The 6000-nt window shown below is 41.2% G+C and overlaps 1 protein-coding gene across 1 annotated transcript in view; it reads right to left on the bottom strand.

Annotated features, from left to right (window-relative positions):
• Positions 1-6000, bottom strand: part of CD96 (CD96 molecule) — an 87767-nt gene that overhangs the window by 27886 nt on the left and 53881 nt on the right. The gene's annotated exons all lie outside the window — the stretch shown is intronic.

Genomic DNA, 6000 nt, shown 5'->3' with positions numbered 1-6000 from the left:
GGCCATCTCCTGCATTGAACATCTGCTCCCTGGTGGTCAGTGCGTGCATCATAGTGACCAGTCAACAGTGGAATGACCATCCAGGCGACCTTCCAGATGAAGCTGGGGCTGCAAGGGCTGAGGCAGCCGTCGCAGGTTGAGAAGACCTACCCTTGCACGAATTTCATGCATCAGGCCTCTAGTATATAGATATTTATTGATTTCAGAGAAGAAGAGAGAGGGAGAGAGATAGGAACATCAATGATGAGAGAGAATCATTGATCAGCTGCCTCCTGCATGTCCCACACTGGGGATTGTTCCTGCAATCTGAGCATGTGCCCTCATCGGTGATCAACCACTAAGCAACACTGGCTGCGCTGCATGATTCTCTTGATGGAAGAGGGTAGAAAGCAGGACAGAGTGCATCATACATCATGTGATACATTTATGGACAATTACAAAATAAACTGAAAAAATAGGTAGTCCATAGCTTTTCCTCAGAGGCATCGTACTCTGAGTGGGAAAAACTAAATAAACAAATATCCAAAGTAAGCCAGTCATCCAGAAGGCTACCCTTGACTTACAGTGACAAATCTGGAAAAAAAAGAGAAATTCTTTAACAACCTGTAACATGTGCCCCAGTTGAAATATGATGAGAAGGGTATAATGACAAGTATTTCTTGGAATTCAAGGGAGAGCATTGAAGTTTTGTTTGGAATTTGCACATATCTCTGGGCAATAAGAATTGCAATAATGTTGGGAAGAGCAGGGGGAATGAAAAGAGGAGGGTCTTTTTCTATGATTTATTTCCAACTGAGGAAGTTAACTTCACTCCCAGAAAACCCTGGTCCAGGGAAAGGAAAGATTAATAGAGGCACAGCTGTCATGTTGACCATTTCATAGCAGCTCTACCAGCTGCACACCAGAAGGGATTTGTTCAGTGTCTAAAGGTATTTACTGAGCATCCATCATGTACTCTCAGAGACCATACGATCAGTCTCTGAAGTCTGACTGTCTGGGTTCCATCCTGGTATTTCCACTTTTGGAATGACTGGGTAATTTAACCTCTGTGCCTCAATATCTATCTTTATCTGTAAAATGGGGATAATTGTAGTACCTATATTAATGTTTTTAAGAATATTAAAAGAAGTAATACATTTACTACTTTAGAATGGTATCAGACCCATTAGAGTCACTCAAATATTAACAAATACTGTTAATATAATTGCTTGGTACTATTAATACAGTCATGTCAGTTGGTAGAACACTTTCGGTAATTACTAAGGCAAGAATTGGAGGGCCTTTGTGTGATAGTCTTCTAAAAACCTTTTATCCCCCTCCCTCCCCAATATTTAGGCAGACAACCCTGCTGAGCCTCCGGTTGCAGTGCTCTCCATTTCTACGTATGTCCATTCTAGTTCAGACCATCATCCCTTTAAATTGTTTAAAATCTGCATCACTTGGTCTTCCTGCTCCCTGTTCTTGTTGCTACTACTTACCATACACATCAGCTTTTGTTTTACTCATATACTCAAAAAGCCACAGTGACTGTTTGGTGATGTTCAGATCACAGCCCAAGTCCATAGTTCATTAACTTAAGCTCACCCTCATCTAGTTCCACCTCAGCTGAGCAACCTTCCAGCCACCCCCACCCCAACAAGCGCTGCCAGCACACATTGCGCTTGTCTTCTTACATCCTGCATTCACCTTATTTTATTTATCAAAACTATTGTCTGAATATCTGTCTCTCATCTCTTCCATTTGGGGCCATATCTCCTTCCAGACTTCCCTGTGCAGACTTCTCCAATTCCAATCCCCTCACCCTCAGCACTCACTTATTTTCCTTACTTCTCAGTGCCTGGCTACTTTTGACAGGGGCAAAAGCTCTCAGCCAGAAATGGAGGCATCTGGACACTCCAAGCAGGCATGACGTGAGCAGGGAAGATGTCAGAAGTTGCTGTCACAACGCATCACCAGAGTCTTCTCACTGCCTTACAGGCTCTCCCTGAAAACCCCTCTTAGCTTTAGCACCAATATGTAGGCATACAACTGATCTGGTCTGCTTCCCCTGTGATTTGTATTTGACTCACCTTATCCAAAGGCACAGTTTCTAATTTAACCCCCAACCCCTTTCTGACATACTTGCTCATAAATTAGTTTTGTTGCACCCCCTGGGCAGCTGCTTCTTTCAGTCTGTACCCTCAGTATCCGATCCCCTGCTTGCCAAGGATCAGGTGTGTTCACCTAGAGACCTGGCTGATGGTTACTCAAGGTGTCCAAGGGAGGAAATATTCACACTGTGGGGACCAGCTAAATTTTTACAGAGGGCTTAATATTAAAATCAATATCATCAGGTTAAAGAATCTGCACAGGCATAAAATGAGGAGGATCTGGGGCCTGGTGGACAGTGAAATGGAAGGCTAGGCAGTAGGTCCTGGTAGAGCATAAGCCCAGTGTAACTGGGCCCTGCCTGTCTTGTCTATCACCATATCCTAGCACCTCAGAAATGCCTGGCATGCTGCAGTCACTCAGTGTTTAATTGTTGTTGAATAAATAATCTGTAGAAGGCACAGGGAGGGCGATCCTGGGGCAGGAGAAACCCCAGATTTATGCCAATATTGTCCCACCCTGCATTTGTCAGCTGTCTCTGATTCTGCATTTGGGCATGTTTCATCTGGCCCTTTAGCTTGTCAGCCTCATGTCTTTTCCTTTTCTGAGGACAGAAAATGCAGCCGGGACTTGGCAAACACCAATTAGTTCAGGCTGAATTGAACTGTGTTTCCCTTGGTAGCTCTTGAAGTTTGTTATGAGTTACACAGTCTCCTCTAGTTAAAGAATATTCTTTTCATTTTTGTCAACATTTGTTTAAAAAAAATCCTTTCATTGAGGGGAAAATACGAATTGGATGTTTGCAGCAAAATATGTAGCTTCATAATTATGATTGAACTATGTAGTTCATTACATCTTAGAATCTGAAATGAAACCATAGCCTTTGAAGTTGGTTCCCAGGACATGTTCCATCTCGCTTACTTCTTTTCTTAAAGGAACACAGGAGGGTGAATCCTACCAGCTTTCAGGGCAGCCAGTCCTCATTACCTTACAGCTTGCTAAGACAAAATTTGGGTTTCCAGTTGTAATTCAGAATTATTCTAAGAAAACAAATTTTATTTAGATATACTCAGCCATTGATTTAACATGTGGGGTTTTTTTTGGACATAAAAATCAGACTGAGAATTGTTCCAAACATAATCTATTGTTACTATCTTGACAGAGGTTGAAATTTTGTAAAGCAAAACAAACAAACAAACAAACAAAACTACTCTTAAATCAGAGCCTAATTTAAAACAGGGTTACTCAGCCTCAGCACTGTTGATATTTGGACCAGATAATCTTTGTTGTAGAGGTTGTCCTGTCCTACAAAATGTACACTATTTAACAGCACCTGTGGCCTCTACATATTTGATGCTAGTAACACCTTCCCCCCTTCTCACTGAGGTCATCAAAAATGTCCCCACACTACCAAATGTCGCTGGGGGGTTGGAGGACAAAATTACACTGGTGAGAACCAAGGATCTAAAACAGTCCTGCCCTGGCTGGTGTGGCTCAATTGGTTGAGCATCACCCCATGCACCAAAAGGTCACTGGTTCAATTCCTGGTCAGGGCACCTACAGATTTTCTATCATAAAAATGCGCACTTGAAACTTAAAAGGATCGTAGGATGTGATAGGTAAAATTAAATAAATAAATAATAAATAAATAAAACAGTCCAACATGGCAGGATCTCATTTTAAGGAGATCCTTAAATCTTCAGAAATTTCCCAACTATATCATTATAGTGTGACAGAAGACAGGTAGCATTTTTCTCTTTTCTAACATATTTATGTGTGCTCTCCTTCCTTCTCAAATACTAGAGCTGCAGTAGACAGTAGACTTAAGGGTAATACCGTCCTTTCCCTTTCCTTGACTCTCTTCACAGAAATAAGAATAGGGCTTGGTCAGATGGAAACACATGACAGCATGCGTCAACCAACCTCATAGCAAACTCAGCTAGAAGACATTCATTTCTGCTCTTAATTGGAAGAATGTAACTGTCATGAGAGCACCCTTTTCTTTCTCTTTTGTTCATTGTCGTATTTCCAGCACCTAGAAGAGCATCTGTTGCACACCAAATGCTCAATCAATATGTAATAAAGGAATTATTGTTCAGTGGGGTCCCTGACCTACTTCCTAAGGGAGATTATTTGGGATCTTTAGGCTAAGGTTTAAGACTCTCTTTATTTTGCATTTTCCAATATTCATCGGTGCTTCTCTGCTACAAAATCCCACTCTCGGACCCAAGCTTAGCTCCAAACATTTTCTCAAATTCTCACAAACATTTTTGCCAATGAACCACTGCTCAGTTTGTTCTCTTTGTTTAGAATGTTTATCAAGTTCTCAACTGAGTCAAATCAATACAACACACATTTCAAGAATCAGGTCTACCCTGATCACCTGCCTGCCTGATCATCCCTAACCACTCTCCTGCCTGCCTTATTTCATCTTAGGTAACATCTGAGTCCATAAACTCATAGGGACCTTTCTTTGCTCAAAGCCTAAGACTTACTGGTCTGTACCTCACCTTGTGCATTTTAATCCTATAAGATGCAACACCTCTCACTTTATGATTTTGAGTTATCATTTCCATGTATGCATGTCATCTCTATCCACGTACACTGCAACTTTTTAGAAGGCAGGAACAAATGATCATGTTTTAAAATAATATAGAATCTATTAATGATAGCTACATAATGAAGGTACATTATTTTCATTAATTTTTTTATTTATTCATCTATTCAACTAGTATTTTTTTACTGGCCTACTCTGTGCTAGACATGTTCTAGGATGTAAAATAAATATGCTCCCTGTTTTCGTGAAGTGTTTAGACCAGTTGGAGATATCTAATGTGGTGAGAACTAGATTTAGCATCAGAAGACATTGGTATGAATACTAACGTGGCCACTTATTAGTCATGTGACCATTTATGCTTTCAGCATCTTAGTGTCCCCATCTGGAAAATGGGAATGATAACACTTGTTCTGTCTGGCTATCAGAATAAAGAAGATCACACCACATTGTATTTTATGTGCAAACATTTTCTAAGTGACTGAACATGGTGGTTTTAATTTGTTCACAAATTCTTTGATACAGTCCCTTCAACAAGGGGAGCCTAATTCTCCTCTTCTTCCAGAAAAAGCCACTGTGGTGGGGGGCCTAGGCAGAGGTGATTAGGGGTAATCAGGCAGGCAGGTGAGCAGTTAGGGGCTATCAGGCAGGTAGGCAATCAGGCAGGCATGCAGTGTGGTTAGGGGTGATCAGGCAGGCAGGCGAGTGCTTAGGGGTGATCAGGCAGGCAGGTAGAGGTAGTTAGGGGTGGTCAGGAAAGCAGGTGATCAGATAGGCAAGAAGAGTGGTTAGGGGCAATCAAGCAGGCAGGCAGGCAAGCAGTTAGGAGCCAGTGGTCCCAGATTGCGAGAGGTTGCAGGCCAGGCTGAGGGGAACCCCCTCCCCCCAACCCCCGTGCAGAAATTTCATCCACTGGGCCTCTAGTGTTTTATAAGTTGCTAAATTTTGGGGTGATTTGTTATGAAGCAACAGACACCCACAGAGTACCGTAGAGATTTAAAGTATTATTTTGAATATGCTATTATTTGTTAAATGAAGCATATCAAAATCTATAATGGTTTATTTCTGAATGATGAATTAGAAGTGAAAGAAAAAGAAACTTAAAAAGGAAAATGACAAAACCTTAAGAACTAGAAAAAAAAATCACATGAATGTAAACTTTCTGATTTGCCGGTAGTGCTCACTCTGTCTCGCTATCTATTTTCTGAGAGGTATCAACCTGTGACAGTGGCTGCAAGCTATCTGCCAAAGGCTACAGGCAGGAATTGTTCATCCCTACTGACCACTTTTGTTTCATTCCATTTTCAGTTCTCATTTTGAGCTAAAATTAATAGTTTGAATTAAATAAGAATGAAAAC

This window comes from Myotis davidii, unplaced genomic scaffold (assembly GCF_000327345.1).
Source record: "Myotis davidii unplaced genomic scaffold, ASM32734v1 scaffold379, whole genome shotgun sequence".
NCBI classification, from domain to species: Eukaryota; Metazoa; Chordata; class Mammalia; order Chiroptera; family Vespertilionidae; genus Myotis; species Myotis davidii.
The sequence above is the reverse complement of the archived record's forward strand: the minus strand, read 5'-3'. Positions and strand labels throughout refer to the sequence as shown.